Source organism: Semicossyphus pulcher, unplaced genomic scaffold (genome assembly GCF_022749685.1).
Source record: "Semicossyphus pulcher isolate SPU_LCO1_2020_fin unplaced genomic scaffold, fSemPul1.0.p SCAF_15, whole genome shotgun sequence".
NCBI classification, from domain to species: domain Eukaryota; kingdom Metazoa; phylum Chordata; class Actinopteri; order Labriformes; family Labridae; genus Semicossyphus; species Semicossyphus pulcher.
In genome coordinates this window covers 26,122,427-26,141,361 of record NW_027211659.1, presented here as the reverse complement: position 1 = coordinate 26,141,361, position 18,935 = coordinate 26,122,427, and the positions used below count along the sequence as shown (strand labels likewise).

Here is an 18,935-nt window from a genome sequence, read left to right as displayed (position 1 = left end):
ACCTGCCAGGTGTATATTACAGGGTTAATCAATCACACATGCTGTATGCTTGTAACTCTTTCTCCCCAACACTGAACCACAGAGATTATTTTCAGTTTATTCCCTGAATATTGTTCTCATTAATATTGACGAGGCGGCTCCTGCCAGACCTTTACTCCCCACCAGTTCATCAGCTGAGCTCGGATGAAGTGCAGGAGTGTTTCTGGCAAACACGCTTTTCTGCACTTCTACGACTTTTATAAGCAGCGATGGCAGGAGGGGATCGATGTGATTCCCCGGGGCAGATAATCAAAGCTCATCTGAAAGTGTGGGGATATTGATAGCACTCAACAGATGGACAGACAGGCATATTTATCTATCGGCTCTGCACAGGTCAGAGGTGTTTGGAGCACTTTCCACAGACGTGCACAGTTTGGGCTGTAAAGAGCATAGATGTAACATAAAGAGGTGCTTGTTGCCGATGTGTTTGTGTGTGGTATGCTGCTTCTTTCATGCAGTCATTTGTGTGACATGCTGGGGCCAATGAGATTTATATCTGAAGAATAAATTCATCTTTCTCTTTTCCTTTTTTCCTCTCTGTCTCTTGTTAACCTTGAAAATCTTGTTCATTGTTGCTGTGTGCACGACGCTACCGCTGAGGCTGCTTCATCTATCAGTATACTGTACAATGAATCAGGAAAGGTGTGAGAGGTTTATTTCTGCACACCCGGGAAAAGTAAGAAATCTCATGTACTGCATTGTACAAAGTAAATATCAAAAGATTATTCAGGTTCTTATTTTTCTACCCTTGAACGAGTTGCAACAGTGTAGAAGACATCGTCGCTGTCTGCAGAAACATTGAATTTTATGATGACTGACCTCCCCTACCGGTCATATAACTTAAAATATATATGTGGGGCCATTTGTTTTTGTTTTTTAAATGGACCCTAATTTTACATGTTTTGGTACCAAAAGTTTAACAGCTGTGAAATGACAGGAATGGCTGAAACATAATGTTCCAGATTAAAGTGAGCCGACTGAATGAGTAAGTGACTGAGTGAGTGATGGTTCTTTCACAGCCATAGAGAGAGAGAGTTGCGACATTGCAATGGCGGCTCATGTAGCTATTTGGACCTCCACTGATGCGACTCTCTGTCTATACGGCTCTGGATACTTTTCAGGGAGTAGGCGGGGCTTTCCACACCTACGTCCGCAGTGCACACCTGCTTTCAAACACGTTGTCAACGGCCTCATAAGGACAGTCCTTGTAACACATTGCTCACAGAAGCGCACATTGACCTGATGCGGTCAGCCACATACTAGGTTTTGACCTAGTCTATCTGTAGTCATCCATCTTTTCTTTGTTTGTTCAGCCATAGTAGATTACTGTTTACTCGCAACACTTGCAGAGAGCGGTAAAGCAGCCGCTTAGCTCCGCCTACCCTCTCTGGCAGACCAACCACTGCTGGCTGACGGAAAACGCGTCACTAACTGGGCGCCGCTTGAGTCGCCACAGACACCCAGTCTGTAATACTGCAAATGCAAAGGCTTTCATCAGCGGGCCATAGGCTCAATCACCATTGTGTTACCTCATTCGGCGATAGATAGAGACTTAACAGACATTCTTTTAAATTAAAATCTTTGAGTTTATCACTTTAATATTCGGGCCATCTCTTTAATTTTAAACCTTGAACCTATTTTTACATATTTTGGTACAAAAAGTTTAACAGCTGTGAAAAGACAGAAATGGCTTCAACATAATGTTCCAGATTAAAGTGAGTGCACTTGAAGTGTTTAAAAAATTGTAATTTAAATTGCTGACAACATTATGGAAAGTATCAGTACAGAGAAAGATTATTTGTTACAGTCAGACACTTTTTTAACCCGGAGCAGATCCATCCATCACCTCACAGCCACCACCGAGAAAAACAGCTATTTTACACATGCAGGATGAAGAGTCTCTTTTCTTCTGCTTCCACCATCAGTTAACGAGCATCACTGTGAGGATTCTTACCATTATGTTGTTAGACTAACAATCTTAGCGTGCTACAATGCAGCTGTTCTCTCTCATGCACTCATTCTCACACAGCCCTGTAGACTCCTGCACTAACCTTGCCAGCAAGCTTCAGTAACTCACAGAACACTTTCCTGTCGACCTCGGTCTCTTCACAGCTCAGACAAACACTTCTGTTACTTTGTGCTGCTTGTTTCTGAAGCTGCTGTTTCATGAGCGACGTTCAGAGGAGTCATCAGCTCCTCTCACGTCACGTCTCTGTCCTTTAAGTTTAAAAGCATTTTTCAAGGCTGGCAATAAGACATATTTATTTGTAACCGTCAACAAATCCCATAAAGACTCAAAATTAATTAGTGAATTGATGCTACAGCTTACAGGTGATGTGTGTTTATCAATGTCTCATACATCGTGTTCCTCTGTGACACAGAGAGCTCCACTCTCTAAAAACCAGGCCCACTCCAAATAACGACATGTTATCAGTGAAGCTGCTGTCCTGCTGCTGCACAATCATACTGCACAGTCAGTTATGCATCAAACAGCTGCAGAAAAAGTTCCCAATCTTTTGATGCTGTAGTCTGCAGTATTCTGATCTATAGGGACTTTCCTATTGATGGGCTCTGTGTTATCAGGGGGTTTCTTGGCAGTAATAAAGTGAAAAATAATTCAAACCTTGTGCTTTAGGCTTTTGTGAGCTTTGCAGTGGAAAATGTTACAGTGCCATCCGAGGAGCTGATTGATTGTTTGGCTTACTTGCAAAGAGTGAAGTTATGGTTCATTTTTGCTTTGCCTTTATTATTATCTTTTCGATGCGGAGACATAAACTTATTAGAGCCCGATCAGACAGAGTCTGTTTGAGCAGCTGGGGGCGGCTTTTTGTGTCATTGTTTTCAGTGAGGATCTTTTTGCCTGCTGCTTTTGCGTCTCTTTAGCGCCTCGTGTTTTTTAGCGAAGCGCTCTAAGCACCTCGAGTTGAAAAAACTTAAACTCAAAGCAAAAACTGCCGGTTATTCCTCATTGTCCAGTCGGATGCATGGAGAGGCGGGCCTTTTGTGGGGGTGACGACATCGAGTGATCGCCATGATCACTCTTCTTTCTGAGGGTCTCATGTACCCACGCGGATCTTTGTTTCCCTGTGTTTCATGTATTTGGGAACAGCCTCTCACCCTCCATCAAAGCCAGAGCAAGTGCCCTCCACCTGTTCATTTTCTACTGAGATATAACTAAACTATTGAACACAAAGTTTAGTATTTTAGCTAGCCAAAATAAATGGGAACAGTAACGCTTAGATGGTTGCATTAACAACAGAAAAAAAGCCGCCCCCAGCTGCTAAAACGTGCTCTGTCTGATCAGGACGTAGGCTTCAACAGAAAAGGCAGTGCGGTGCGCCTCTGATCGGGCCCTTACTCTGCTGTAACATGTTCCTAGCTGATACATCTTTTGTGCTAACTGCTGTCAGGGTCAGAAACACTTTATTTATCCCTGGGGGAAATTCAGTTGTTGCAGTTGCTCTGATACAGACAAGAAGCAGGAAGAAATATAAATAGAATTATGTAAATTATGTATTCAAAGGCCGTATCTGAAATCCGATTGCGTCACAGCAGCGCATCAAAGACTGTCCCGATTCCTTCAGATGCGCCCGACAAATGCACCCTCTGTTTCCCCGGTCGCGAAAGAAGCACCCGGTCACCGTACCCCGAGATGCATTGCGCGGCAATTCAAACGAGATGTCGGACTTTTAAAAAGCCGAGGAAAACACTAAAATGTAAAAGTTTTTGTTTTCAACTCAATCGAATAGCAAGTGTTACACATGTTTAAGGAAACGAAAGGGCCCTTGAAACTAATTATCTTTAAAATAATAGGATAACTTAAGCAACATTAGTTATGCTAGCTAGTTAGCCCGCTAGCTACCTGCTGCTTGGCAACAGGAGCGGCGTTTGGTGACGCAAGGGTAGACCAGATCATCTTGTTTCAGTTCAGCTTTAACGGTCTACGCAGGCTGTGAATGGAGCATCCTCCATGGACCGCCTCCTTCGAAAGCTGCAGCCCCTGGACTGGGACACAGCTTAAGAGTTAATTGAAGTGAACAGTTTAAATGACTGCACAGGCGTAAGCGACCCTCAGCCTGCTGCCCCAGCACACAGCGGCAAACAGGAGAGCACCAGCCACCACAGACTCAAGGACCTCAGCCTCCTCAGGAAGTAGAGGCGGCTCAGGCCCTTCTTGTAGACGGCTTTGTGTCCAGTTTATTATTATAGTACACCTCAAGTACTTATATTCCTCAGCAATGTCCACACTGACCCTGGATGGAAACAGGGGTCACCGTGCCTTGGCCCTCCTCAGATCCTGTGTTTATGTGGAGGATTATTTCTGGTCTGATCCTGCTCAGGTATAAACTAAAAAGAGACGTCGTATTCTGGAGCAGAAGCAGAAGTAGCTTAACGCTGATGTAGCACCACAGAGCCTCTGAGGAAACATGTCAGCGATGATGTTTGTGTCATCAGAGTGTTGGGACTCGGGGACAGGACTGTGCCTGGCCTTTGTCTTCTTGCAGCCTGTGTACTGCGTTTGTCATCATCTATCTCATGTTGAAGCAACATATTTTCACACTTCGACTCTTCATAATTGTTAATGCATATCTGCAGTGATCGGGTGTTGGATCAGAGCCAAAGTGCAGGTGACCTAGACTCACTACGGTACCTGAATGCATCCTGTGTAGACACTGTTTGAGGGCTGAAACTGCTGCTGCTCTGCTAGCGCGATGCTTGCGCTGCACAGATTGTGGATGATGTTTAAACTCACCCAAACTTTTAGTTGTCGTAAAGTCGGGTTCAGACTGCAGGCTTGTTTTTTACCCGCTCACATGTCCTGAAGAGAAATGTGATCTGTGATATTTTTCAATACTGATGATTTGGTCCAGATTTCCTAGAAGTGTGACGGGTTCACAGAAGTCCATTCCCAGTCTGTTAAGTCTCTATCTTTCGCTGAATGAGGTAACAAAAAGGTGATATAGCCTATGGCCCACTGATGAAAGCCTTTGCATTTGCAGTATTACAGACTGGGTGTCTGTGGCGACTCAAGCGGCACCCAGTTAGTGACGCGTTTTCCATCAGCCAGCAGTGGTTGGTCTGCCAGAGAGGGTAGGAGGAGCTAAGCGGCTGCTTTTCCGCTCTCTGCAAGTGTTGCGAGTAAACAGTAATCTACTATGACTGAACAAACAAAGAAAAGATGGATGACTACAGATACAACTTCAACAAGAAGTAAAAATCCAAAGAAACAGAAACAAACTCGACGCTCAGATGAAGCAAACAGTCTGAAAAGGAAAGCGACCGTCAGCCAGGAAAATCAAGAGTTACAACCGGAGCCAACCGTGGACGTCACACATGCAGCACTGTCTGGATATCTGGGAAGTGCGCTCCCGCAATTACCGTTTATAACCATAGGTGGCGCCAAACAGAATGAAACTGAGACATTTAACCAGATCTTATCCTATAACTAATCAGACTTTGCTGAAGAGTACATACCTTAACAGAAACACTAAGCTACACTGGAGCTTTGACTGTTTTCTTCTCGATGCACCAGGAGGCAAACTGTTCACATGCATCAGTTTTGCAAGAGTACATAAACACCAAGTACATTTTGAAAGGTGCAAGAAGCCACACACATCCTGTCGGTCTGGATGCCAGATGAGAAAACGTTCTCTCGGGTTGTTTTAGAAGCGATGAAGAATAATAATCTGTGTTGTTTTCAAAAGGTCAGGTCCACTCAGAGTTCCCTCGTTTACCAGCTTCCTCCCCTCTCCACCTCTCCACCTCTCCGTTCACACTAATTCCCTCTCAACTTGTAATTTTATAGCTCAGTGCCCGCTGAATCCTCCAATGTCACCTTATAGGTATAAAAAACTCCCCGTGTCTCTCTTCAACCACACAGAGAGACAATTTCCTGTCTTCGCGCGGACACGCCGAGGTCCATGTCGATGAGATTCTGTTGCTGCTGATGTCAGCCGCTTTCTTTTTTTTTATTTCTGTGGATAAATGAGATTTGTTTTTGAATGGGGAGGAAATGGCGAGAATCTTTTCCACCGCCTGCAGCTTAATTTGCTCAGGAATATATTCAACTGTGAATAATTGTGTTTAAATCAGAGATTTGACTGCGGGAGGCGGACAGAAGGCTGTGGCGCCCAGCATGTAAAGGATATACATTTAAATTTAAATGTGCAGGAAAAATTCAAGCGAAGGCTGATTAATGGAATTATCTTTATTGTCCTTTGTCCTTCACATACTGTAGGTGGTTCAAGCTTAGATTTATCCACTGTAGTGATCTAATGCAGATGAAGACAGCTCATTAAACCCTCTTTCAGCCTTTGTTTGTCTAATGAAATCAAGCATTGCTCCAACGAGGTTTACATTAGAATAAAAAAGCCTTAATGCAAGAGAGAATATTAAAATGCCTTCAGGCTAAATTCAAACAATCTAATTGATTATTAATCTATAGGCAAATGGCTGAGCCTCATTCTGGACTGATCCGATCCTCCAAGAAAGTCTCTGTTCTGAAGGATTTAACACAGAGTGCAGCAGCAGCAGCAGCAGTACAGTATACAGTATGTGTACCATAGATTTTATAGCTTTGTTTTCACCTTATATCACCGCTACTTCAGGTGAATAATATCGTTTCAGGTGTTTGAAGTTACATACACAGTGAAAACAGAACAGACTGAATGATATGTTTGTTCTCTTAGCACTGACACACAATAACAGTCCATGTTTAGTCAGTTTACGTTGTGTAAACTGCTGCTTCATCTGACTAAAAATATTCAGTGTGTCTTGTAATATGTATAATATGTATAATATGTATCCTCTCATTTTAATTAAAATATACACATTTTTTTCAACCAGCAATTAACCCGTTCAGTGTTGCGGGGGGGCTGGAGCCTATCCCAACTGTCACTGGGCGAGAGGCGGGGTTACACCTGGACAGGTCGCCAGTCAATCACAGGGCTGACACACAGAGACAGACAGCCTTTCACGCTCACAGCTATGGGCAATTTTAGAGTCACCAATGAACCTAACGAGCATGTCTTTGGACTGTGGGAGGAAGCCGGAGTACCCGGGGGGAACCCACGCATGCACGGGGAGAACATGCAGACTGCAGTTATTCATCATCATTATTATTATAGCAGCTGTACTGGGCTATAGGCTGAATCATTTTCATAATGGACATGGGTTTGTAGTACATGCTATTTAAATTGCAGCTTAAGATGAACAGTGTGTCTACAAGTTGAAGTGAGGTGAAGTTTAAGTCGGCTGCTGTTGGTTACTGAGGAGGCAAAAGGCGTCTTTGCTGTTGTCTTTTGTTTTTAATAAAACCGCAGACTACAGAACTTCGAGTCCTTCAGAACAGAAGTGGTTTCCTAACATTAATCAGTTAGCTAGCAGCTTGTTTGCAGTGGATTTTAAATGACAGACAGCCGGTCACCGGAGATCTGGAGAATATAAAATATGTAGACGTGTTTTCAGGTAAGGCAGTCCTCGGCCAGTTTTAAGGCTCAAACTGCTCAACATACAGGCGTGACTTTGCTTTGACAATTTCACCATCTGTCTCCGTTACTAACTTGTATGTGTGAAGGTTGATTTTTTTTGCTATTTACAGCATTTTGAGAACACAGGTGACGCTGAGTCTGCTTCGTGGCTGATGTTTCTGTGCTATTTATTTGATATGCAGGATGCAGGGACATCTTCACATTACTTTTTAATATGCCAGAGACGGCTTCATGCATATCCCTGAGGAAGGCGTGCAAGGCCACAGTTTATCTACTATAACAAGGTGTATTATTTTCCCACTAACAAATGTTCTGCAAAAACAGAGAAGCTAAGGTGCTGTAGTGCTGCAGTGCATTTCAAATGACAATCACAAACTACAATGGCAACAATGGCAATGCTGTATTTACGTACTGTCAAATTGATGTCATAAAAACAAAACAAAAACACTTTAGTTTTGCAAATTGAAAGCCTGTAAGCAGCAGGCCTTATGTTAGATTTCTTCTTGTCTAACTGCTTGAAAAAGAACTCAAACATACATTTTGCTTTGACCATCGCCAGCAAAGCAGCAGCTGCTGCATTTAACACATTAAGCACTTATTGAGTCATGGATAATAGCCTGAGTCATATTTATTATACTCTAGCTGCAGTCAGAGGAAGCTCAAATGGATTGAAGTACAGTTTATATTGAGTCCGCTATTAAAAGAGCAAAGTTTAACTACATTACCTTCAGATCATGCAGGATTTTTCAGGTTGACGTGCACATTGCAGGAAAATGAAGATATCAATGTCACATTTTTAGTGAAGAGAATTTGTAGGTGCTCAAAGTTGGTTTGCACTTCATCAAACAGGCTACAGTTTCGTTCTCTTTGGCGGCACCTCTGGTGATAAACGGTAATTACAGGAGCACACTTCCCAGATATCCAGACAGTGCTGCATGTGTGACGTCCACGGTTGGCTCCGGTTGTAACTCTTGATTTTCCTGGCTGACGGTCGGTAGCTGACGGTTCCTTTTCAGACTGTTTGCTTCATCTGAGCGTCGAGTTTGTTTCTTTTTCTTTGGATTTTCACTTCTTGTTGAAGTTGTATCTGTAGTCATCCATCTTTTCTTTGTTTGTTCAGCCATAGTAGATTACTGTTTACTCGCAACACTTGCAGAGAGCGGGAAAGCAGCCGCTTAGCTCCGCCTACCCTCTCTGGCAGACCAACCACTGCTGGGTGGTGACTTTCCTTTCTGTAATACTGCACATGCAAAGGCTTTCATCAGTGGGCCATAGGCTCAGTCACCATTGTGTTACCTCATTCGGCGATAGATAGAGAATTAACAGACATTTATTTATGAAAATCCTCAAGATAATTACTTTAACCTTGTGGGGGAAGGCAGACTCCAAACACAAAGGCCCACTATGTCCGAACTGGGGTTTGAACTAGGAACCTTCTAGCTGTGAGGCAACAGCGCTGCACCACCGTCCAACCCAAACAAAAATATACATATTATTTAAGAGCTGTCAGCCTGTGTGGCAACACCCCTCTAATCTGAAGCCATCATACTGATCATATTGTGGTTTAGATTTCTTCTGGTGATTTATGGTGTCAGATCAGCACATTGACTGGTGTACTCTCCTTTAGCTGATGGACAGCTACATTCATATAATGCCTTAACTTAACTGTCTCTGTTTCTACTGCTGTGATTCTGATGCCTCTGTATTCTCTGGACACATCACCTGTAGTAATTCATGAATCCAGCTCGCTACTAAAGGAAGCTTTAAACACGTCCCTTCACCAAAGCCTTAACGAGCTATGAGCTCAGGCTTTTTTTAAACCTAGCTTTGCAATAACTGCTGCACTTCCTTAAACATGTTGTATTTTACTTAATTTTACACTGTCAATGTTCTATAATTCTTTATTATTACCATGACTGTGTAGATGGTTGTATTTGTCATCACATATTTCTGATAATCCCAAAATCAGAATCCGAAATACTTTATTTATCCCCGGGGGGAGATTCGGGCATAACAGTTGCTCCGATACAGAGAGAAGCATGAAGAAATATATGGCACAAAACAGAAGTAAGAAATATGTCAAATATGTGCATTATATATATAATAAGAAATCTATCATGATTTAAATATGAGTGCCAGAGTAAAATAAGACTTAGGATGCAAAAGAGATGAACACTATAATCATTTCCCTTATTAAAAGCACTTAAAGCTGCATTTCTTGCATCAAAGGTTCGATACAGTAAGGTTTGTGAATGATTTCAGCATTTATCTGAAGATACAGTAATAATACTGCACTGCTGTGAGTCACCAAGCGCGAGTATCTGAAACCGATATGGCAGCGACACTGACTAATTGAGAATTACCTCACATGGACCAGAGGCCGACGGCGGTGTCCTCGAGGGCAGGGCTGATAATGCTGAATACAATAAGATGACAACGTGTAGCTAAGCTCGCCGTTTCCTGTTAGCCAGTGGATCAATTTCAGATGTTAAGCCCGGAGACCCCCGCACGGCTTCGGCTGTGGCTGTCAACAATTCACAGTGAGAAATGCTATTTCATGGCTAAACAAAAATAAGCCCGTACAGATGGCATCATTTCTTTCCTCCCTCTCGGACCTGCTGTCATTGTGAAAACGGCTCGGCCTCTGCTGAAATGCTGCTTTTCATTTGTCACACTCTGTCCAAGGTCAGAGTCCAGACGAGGGTAAGCTCACGGCGCTATAAATAGCCTGACTCCTCGAACGCTGGGCTTGCTGCGTGTGTGTGTGTGCGTGCGCGCACAGAGAGCCAGAGATGAATAAGCTTATTAACAGCAGTGTGATGAAGATGGCAGCGGTCTTAATCAAACACCTCAAAGGCAGCATTAGCATTCTAATTTTACATAACGTCGTATCATTCTCACCCTCTCTGTGTTTGAAAGTCAGATGTATACCAGCATTACGGGGTGTGTGTAGGAGACGAGTACGGGCTGAGGTGTGTTAGAAATAGTATTTCAACATTAAAAATAACAACAGTCTTTGTGACCTTTTATGCACATGCTCAATGAGTGTGTTCGAGCTAATTAATGTCTCCTCTTGTGGCTTTCAGGTTCAGGAAAGACGGCAACAAAGATCACCACAGAAAGAACAGTGTTTGTTTTTAGACATGCTGCTTTTATTTGTTGTCTCCAGCTGAGAGCGAGCAGGGCGGGACCAACAGTGCACCAACCTCACAAATACAAAAGTTGCATTTTGTTATTAAGAGAAGCTCAACACAACATTTTCATGGGTGCTTGTCGAACAAAATGTATTGTGCATGAAAATAATAATAATAACCAAAATAATTTGTGCATAATTCTGTGAAACTTCATGATTGAAACCTCCCTCAGGGTCATGTGCATCGATTCAGTTGTAACCCCCCTTTTTTAGTAATGCATAAATCACACTTAACAATATTGTTTGTTATAACCAGGTTTGAACTCACACACAGCTAATGCAACAGGCAACATAGAGATCCCAGTTAGCATTTCTGCAAAGAACTCCTCTGCATGCTTGTTGACACACTCTGTGGCTTGCTTGACGACAGACTGTATATAAGAAGTAGATGTAGTCACCCTGACAACACCCACTGGTTTATGATGTCCTCTTTTTTTGACGCCAGGCAGCAGTGACCATATTTGTACGACAGGGTGGATAATCATAGCTATGGCTGTGTCCCAGTGCAGGGGCTGCAGCCTTCGGAGGCCGTATTTGAAGGCCGATTGCGTCGCAGCAGCGTGTCGAAGGCTGTCCCAATTCAAAGGCTCCTTCAGCTGCGGCCAACAAATGCGTCCTCCCTTTCCCAGGCCGCGACGGATGCACCCTTCGTGACCCACCGTATCCCGAGATGTGCAGCAATTCAACTTTTACTAGGCTCCTGCCGCCTAGCAACAGGTAGCTAGCGGGCTAACTAGCTAGCATAACTAACGTTGAGTAAGTTAACCTATTATTTTAAAGATAATTTGTTTCAAGGACCCTTTCACTCTTTTAGAGTGTGTTGAGTTGAAACCAAAATCTTTTACATTTGAAGTATATTCCTCGGCCGCTTGAGAGCCCGCCATCTCACTTGAATTGGCGCACAATGCATCTTGGGATAGGTATAGGAAATATATAGGATAAGGAGGACACAATTGTCGGCCGCAGCAGAAGGAGCCTTTGAATTGGGACAGCCTTCGACTCGCCGCTGTGACGCACTCGGCCTTGAAATACGGCCTTCGAAGGCTGCAGCCCCTGCATTGGGACACAGCTGTAGACTACGATTTTCCAGACTGTGGTGTTTCACAGGAGCCGGCGCAGCTTCAGAGCTGTAGCTGCTAGCGACAATAAAACAGCCATTAACATTTGCATTAAAGGGCTGCTTGACTCTCAGACAGAAGAAATGTTCAATTAAAGTAATCACAGTCACATTATTAGCTTCCCCTTTGTTGTTTTTATATATCTGTTGTTCATTTGAATGAATAGTGGTTCTGTGATATTTTAATGAACATAGATAACACTTAAATCCATACTTAAATGTTTGGCTGCAGCCACTAGGGGGGGTTAGTGAGCCCCCTGAAACAATGTGCATTCCCCAAAGGTTCGTCACAATAGATACAAGGGAGTAACTTTTACAGCGTTCACAGTAACGCAGCATGATGCATACATGAACTATAAGTGTGAAACTACTATAAGTGAACTCAGCAGGAACCAGCTCCCTCTCCGGCTGTGCTTCCTCCTGCTACAGTCTCACTATAATAACGTAAGTCTCTGTTATTTTTCACGTTAACTTGTTTTCTCTCGGGTTTGCAGGCGATACGCCGTTTCAGAGACAGATGAGGTGATTATAGAAAATGGCCTCTGTTAGCACACAGCTTAGCCGTACGATTGCCCAGGGACTGCTTTGCAGCAATCAGGGGAGTTTTTCTTTATTGTTCTATCAGCTGCATTACTGCTTTATACCACAGATGCCTTCCAGACATTGATTATTGAAAACGTTACGGAATAATCTCACCATGACCGACAGACTCTGAGCTGAAATTGAAAGCTAATAATACTCAAAGAGGCTCCCATCGATTTTACACATACGGATCCGTTTACCAGTCATAGGAAGCACAGCTCGGCATGTGGACACAGATGTTATACTGTATGTCCTCTGTGGCTGTGCTGCTTAGTGAAGTTTAAGAGAGTAAGCGTGATAAATCACTGAGGTCAACCAGGGGTTACAGGCTTTTGTTTTAAGCAGAGATCCTGTGGTACAAACTGGGCTCAGGGTTTTTTGGGTCCTTCTAAGCAGGGAGGCTCCAATAAAATCTTTCTACAGGCTGTTCACACCAAATGCTTGTATTCATACCTACTAAAAGTAAAGCACTTCATAGTCGTGTGCCAATTTGAGGATGCTTTACCTCAGGCGGAGGGAGGTGCAAGGTGGTAAGACCTACTTGGAGTGGTGTTCAGGGGCGAGAGATGGGTCCAACAAAGCAGGACGTCTGCTGATGTGTCAGGGAGAGTCCCGTGTCAACAAAGGTCAATCTGAGTTTTCATTTTAACACACAATGATGTGTTTCAAGATACCCTAGGTATCGTGGTTCTCAACTGGTAGGTCGGGAAAAGTGGGTCGCGGAGCTGTTGTTGTTGTTGTCGTGGATGTGTGCGCGAAAAAAAGAAAGTTGTGGCAAAAAGTCTATGCTGCGCTTTTTTGGGAAATGTATAGCAGCGGAGGTGTCAGTCAGGTGACACTCAGGTGTTCACTCGGCCATGCCCCCTCACAACTTCCCAACAACATACATGTGCCATTATTTTTTCCTGCGGTCTCCTTAGCCTGATGAATAATTGATTGTATTGATCGAGCGTGATGTGTTTACTCCAGAGAGAGACAGCTACAATTACAGTCAGTCGCTTTAATTAAAAGAGGTTCTAATGGTTGTCTGGGCTGCATGAATAAATAACAACTGATTGAAGTAAAATAAGCATCAAGGTTGTTTTTTCCAGCAGGGTTTATTTTTCTTGTTGACACTGAGATTCAGAAGAATAATCGCCTTTATTTTCCTTTAATTGTTGTAACTCCTCATGTGGGGAGCCAGTGTGGTGACCTGCAGCAGCAGTGGAGATAGGTCCTTGTGGGAATTCACATCAGAAGTGAGACATCAGAGCTGACACGCTCTTTCAGTTAATCCACACCAACTCTGACCTCAGTAGCAGCATCCGTGTCCTCAGGAGCAGCTGTGCTCTCGGCTCCTGAGGAGCTCGGAGCAGCAGGCCGGCTGAGGTCAGAAATTCAGCACATTCGAGGGAAGACAAATTAAAATTAGCAGCTTTTATTAATTGATGCTTTTTCCCCCCAGTCTCACTGTGGCTCTTCTTTATAAACACTGCTGGTCACAGTGAAATTGGCCATGATCAATAACATAAAGATAACCAGACAGTGGGATACATGTGTGATTTGAACGGCTGCCTGTAAAGATAACGCGTCATTTTGCCATTAAAGAGGAGAATTTAACGACTCAGGGCATGACGAACACAGAGGAGCACCCGTTTCTTGAAGAAAGAACAGAAGCCTCCAGGGTGGATTTGTCTAGAATATTCAACCCAAGGGTGTTTTTAATTCACACATTGCTTAGGTTTAAGTTCCACTGCTGGGTTTGACAGACATGATTCTCGGGTGATTTCATTCAATAAATTCAGACATATTCCGACTTATGGGTAGGGATAGAAGGTAGCTCAGTCGGGACTTGGCTTGGGAACCCGAGGGTGGCCGGTTCAAGTACCCGTATGGACTTGCTGCTGGTAGCTTGAGAGGTGCCAGTTCCTTTCCTGGGTACAGAATCCCCCAGGGTGCACGTCCGTGTGCAGCCCCCTCACTCTGACATACGTCGTGAAAACATTGAATTTCCCCTCATGGATTCATAAAGTATGTCTTCTTCTTCTTACAAGGACAAAGGTACAAACTGACACCAATGCTATCTCTGTGTGTTCACACTCTGGGTTTGTTTAGCCTAGCTTAGCACAAACTGGAAGCAAGGGGTTTAAAGCTAGCCTCTGCTAAGGAAGATAAACATGGTTCTCAACTATCTTGCTAACCAGCGAGCTAAAATAACATCAACATTTTCTCTTCGCCTGTTCAATGCTGTGCTAAAAGTTAAAACAGGAGTCAGCTGGGCTGATTTTCAAGTGTTGCATAAACAGCATGTGTGAACCCTCAGGGACTAGCTGGACCTTTCCAGTGAATAGCTTCATTGCATTAGCTAATGTTAACTGCTCATGAGTCAGATGTTTTGGGTGGATATTCAAATACATACTGTACCTAATTATGACAGCTTTGAAGATGTCTGAAGGGACAGGGCTTTGAAAGAGAGCTAACCATCGCTATTGTGCGCATCGCAGGACGTGCGATTTTGAGGCAAATTGACTGAAACACGTTGAGCTGTTACTTTATTGATTTTTTCACTACTAATCTACAACAAAAGTCCCTCTAATATCACATTAGTTCCGCTCTTTATGAGAGAGCAGAGTGAAGCGAGCGCTGAGCAGCAGTCTGCGTGTCACCTGCCTGTGAACTGTAAACAAGCACGCGACGCTGCTGCTGCTGTCACAGGTCATGTTGGTGGGATGATCGAGGCGGGCCTTTAGTGACGCGTGGCAGCTTATCAGTGAGTGTATTCCTGTTATCAGCGGCACCTCGTCCCGGCGCTCGTTAACAGTGTGGCTACATGGGCTGGTAATTTCCGAGTTTCCGAGACTTAAAAGAATAAAAAAAAAAATCATTAATTGTTTATATGTACATACAAACACACGGCATTTATCTGGTATAATTTCTGTCTTTTTTATATTGCAATCAATATTTCAGAACAAAATATCACAATGTCATGGCTGGGGAATTTGTTTGCTCTGAATATTCTGGTAAGAGACGAGAAATAAATAAATAAAGCACATTTCCCTGAAGATCCTGAGTATTTCTTTAATTGACAGTAGAGTAACTTTTTCCTCTCCAGCTCCGGCTTCAGTGTTGCGACTGTGGGTTTCTGCATGGTTAGTCATACAGTCCACTTCTAGCTGTAAGCACCAGAGATCCCTTTCAACTATTCTGTTACCTTGACATTTTTCTCTGACATTTAGACCTGTGAAATCATGCAATCACACCCTAGCACCTCAGCAAAGACTCAGGTGTATCTTGTACATCCGCTGACTATTCCCATGCACCACACAGACACGCACTGATAGATAGAAAAGCACGTGAAAGCTGTTGGACTCGTACACGTTCTCCTGGTGTTATGTTGAATGTCGTGGACTTGCAGAGGAGGCTGGGTAGATGAAGAGATACCTCTACAGGAACTGCTCTTTGTCTTCGTACTTTTACTCACAGGCAGTGAAAAATGAACGTCCAGGCTCTCTTGTTTTTACTGCCCAGCCTGGTCGAGAGTTTATTTATAACCCTGTGTCCCTTTGTGCCACAGACTTTCACCTTCATGCAAAGTTAATTAATCCATTGTGAAAATGAAGTACATGATGACAGAAAATCAAAGGAGGGAAAAATGGCACGTAGAGTAAAAGTGTATGTTTGTATCGTTTGGTGTTCTAAAATGTGACCACTAACATATTTGTCATCGTTTGTCATCATGATTAAAGCATTTTGGACTAAAAACTTCCACCATTAGGATTCTCAAGAATGCCGCAGCCATTCCTCTAGTCGCCACAGATTTCCTGAGAAGTTTATTTCCTCCACTGAGCGTCCGATGGTCATGTTAAAGCTCAGTTGCCGTCTAAGTCTTCCTGGAAGGCTGACCGTTTATCACAGCCCTTTCCACGCTCGCACAGTCCGAGTAATGGTAATGGAGAGACTCAGCAGGTCCAATCATTCCTCGTGATTGAGCTAATAAATTGAGGATGACGATTAAAAAAGTGGCTAAATAGTAAATTGGGGAGAAAATGAGACGGAGAGGAAGTGAGAAAGAGAGCGAGAAAGAATCTCATGCATGGAGGCACGAGGGCAGTTTAGGGTTGCTGTCACTTTCCAAGGACACGTCAGCGTTTTGTGATCATAATGAAACAAGCAGCGGGCCGAGTCCTGATGATAGATGAGTCTTATGAGTTCATGTAACACTGCAGCCATGTGAAGTCTGTCTGTAGTCATGATATTGAGATTAGGTTCATTTGGCTTGTTGCTGCTAACTTTTTGTCTTCTACTTTGTGTTCAGTGAGGAACCACTGGAGGGAAATCATTCATGATTGTCTCATCGGTCAGAAAAGTGACGTGGCATTGTAGCCCACTCTGACTCAGATCTTGTGAAGTGTGGCAGCTTGGACAGTGGCAGCTTACGTACCCCTCTAGCTTAATTTGTTGATGCTTTCTCAAGCTTACATTTTCTGTGCTGTTGATGTCAGACAGCGGAGTATAAAGAGCATGGAAATCCCTCTGAAGTGGTGGTTGGAGGCCGCGATGGGACAGGAGACAGAGGTTCGATTCCTGTTAGAAACCATGTGTCAGTGTTGACTCGTTAGAAGTCTTCCTCTTTTAAATTCATGTAGCGCACATTAGTCACGTAACCTACCTGTAAGTGTCGTCAAATATGGTAGGAAGGTTACGTAACTTTCATGAGTACCTTGGTAACTCAAACCCTTTTTCTTAAATATAACCAGGTAGGGGCTGCAGTGGTTCGTGCTGTCGCCTCACAGCTAGAAGGTCCCTGGCTCGAACCCCGGTTCGGACAAAGTGGGCCTTCCTGTTTGCATGTTCTCCCCGTGCATGCATGGGTTCCCTGTGGGTACTCCGGCGACATGCTCGTTAGGTTCATTGGTGACTCTTAAATTGCCTGTATAAGTGTGGGTGTGAGCCTGACAGTTGTCTGTCTGTGTGTCAGTCCTGTGATTGACTGGCACATGGTGTAACATGTGAGCAAACATCTCTGTGCATTACATTACATTCTTTCGTCCGCCATGTTTCTGCATAACACAACATCAACTTGCATGTTATCAGTTTCTCTGACTTTCCGGGATGTTGATCCAACTTTAGACGGCTGTCACATCAACATTCGCAGCCTTATTCAGACTGTTGTCATTATTATGTCACCTCACAAATACTGGGTTAAAATACAGTGTGTTGGTATCAGGGCTCTCTCTGTAAGTTCACATAGTCTTAATAGCATGGATGTTTTTTAGAAGTTCAATTAAGGTTGAGATACATTTAATGAAATTCACAGATAAAAGTAAAATCTTTTCATGTTATTTTCATGTGTTTAACTTTATTTGGGGACATGTTGTGGCGGTGCAGGTAGCCCTGACTGTACACATGTTTTTCAGTTCGAAAGTGGGATCGGGGCAGAACTTTAATTTAGACACAGACAACTTTTTTGGGGAGCAAATGGAAAATCTGGAAGAAAGTTACTTCAGTTAAAAAGGACAAATAAAGGAAATCAATACAGCACCCAGCCTCTTGTCCAATGAGAGCTGGGATAGACTCCAGTTCCCCGCATCCCTGAACAGGATAAGTGGTATAATGGATGGATGGACAACCAAGCAGTTTTGGTGCTGAAACCTAATCTCACAATGTTTACCACACGTTAAATATTGTTGCACGGCCAACACTCTAAAATATTAAATGTTTAACTGGACCTATCTTATTTGATTTCCCTGACTTAATAGCTTTATTTTGAAAGTCTAACCAGATGTTGCATATTCTCTCTGAGTTTAAAGCCTTGCACATGCACATCTAAGGTTCGGGGGTTGCTAGAAGGTCCTCAGGGACGTGCACAGATCACTCGTAATGACACACTATTCATAATGTGCCACGCTCAAACATTTTATTCCTGAAATAAAGCCCACGTTTGGCATGCGTTTGTCATATTCACGAATTGATTAGTGGCTGAGACCAGATCAGGCACATCGGATCAATGGTTTCTTCCAGAAAGGACAATGAGGAAGGATGACATTTGATGGCATCCTCCCATTCTTTAAGGCCGATATGATGGCGGCTGTAGGAAGAACACGCCACCTATTTGAGATATGAGGTAGAAGAATATATCACCTTCCTGTCTGAATATTGTGTCCCCTTTTTTACAATTAACACTTGCCAAGAGGGCAGGAGACCACGCCCCCTTTGGACTCAGTTGGACATAACACGTGGGAACACAGAGCGAGCTCCTGTATTTAGCAGAGAGCGTGTTGGACAGTCAGATGACAAAGTGAGACACGCTGCTTTTAAACCACAGTGTGAAGTTCTTAGAAAATGGACCGCAGAGAAAATCTGATACTGATTTTTTCGTGAGAACAGAACTGGGCTCTAATTGGCAATCATTTTGTTTTCTCTGCCCCTCAAGCCAATAAAAGTGTAGTGGCGGATTGGCCGATAAACACTGCATTTCACCTGCAGGGTGTTGTGGGTAATTGAGGCCAGGATGAGCTGCGGTGAGAAGAAATTC

General features: G+C 43.4%; 1 protein-coding gene across 2 annotated transcripts in view; it reads left to right on the top strand.

Annotated features, from left to right (window-relative positions):
* Positions 1 to 18,935, top strand: part of LOC138592102 (inactive dipeptidyl peptidase 10-like) — a 224,796-nt gene that overhangs the window by 115,685 nt on the left and 90,176 nt on the right. The gene's annotated exons all lie outside the window — the stretch shown is intronic.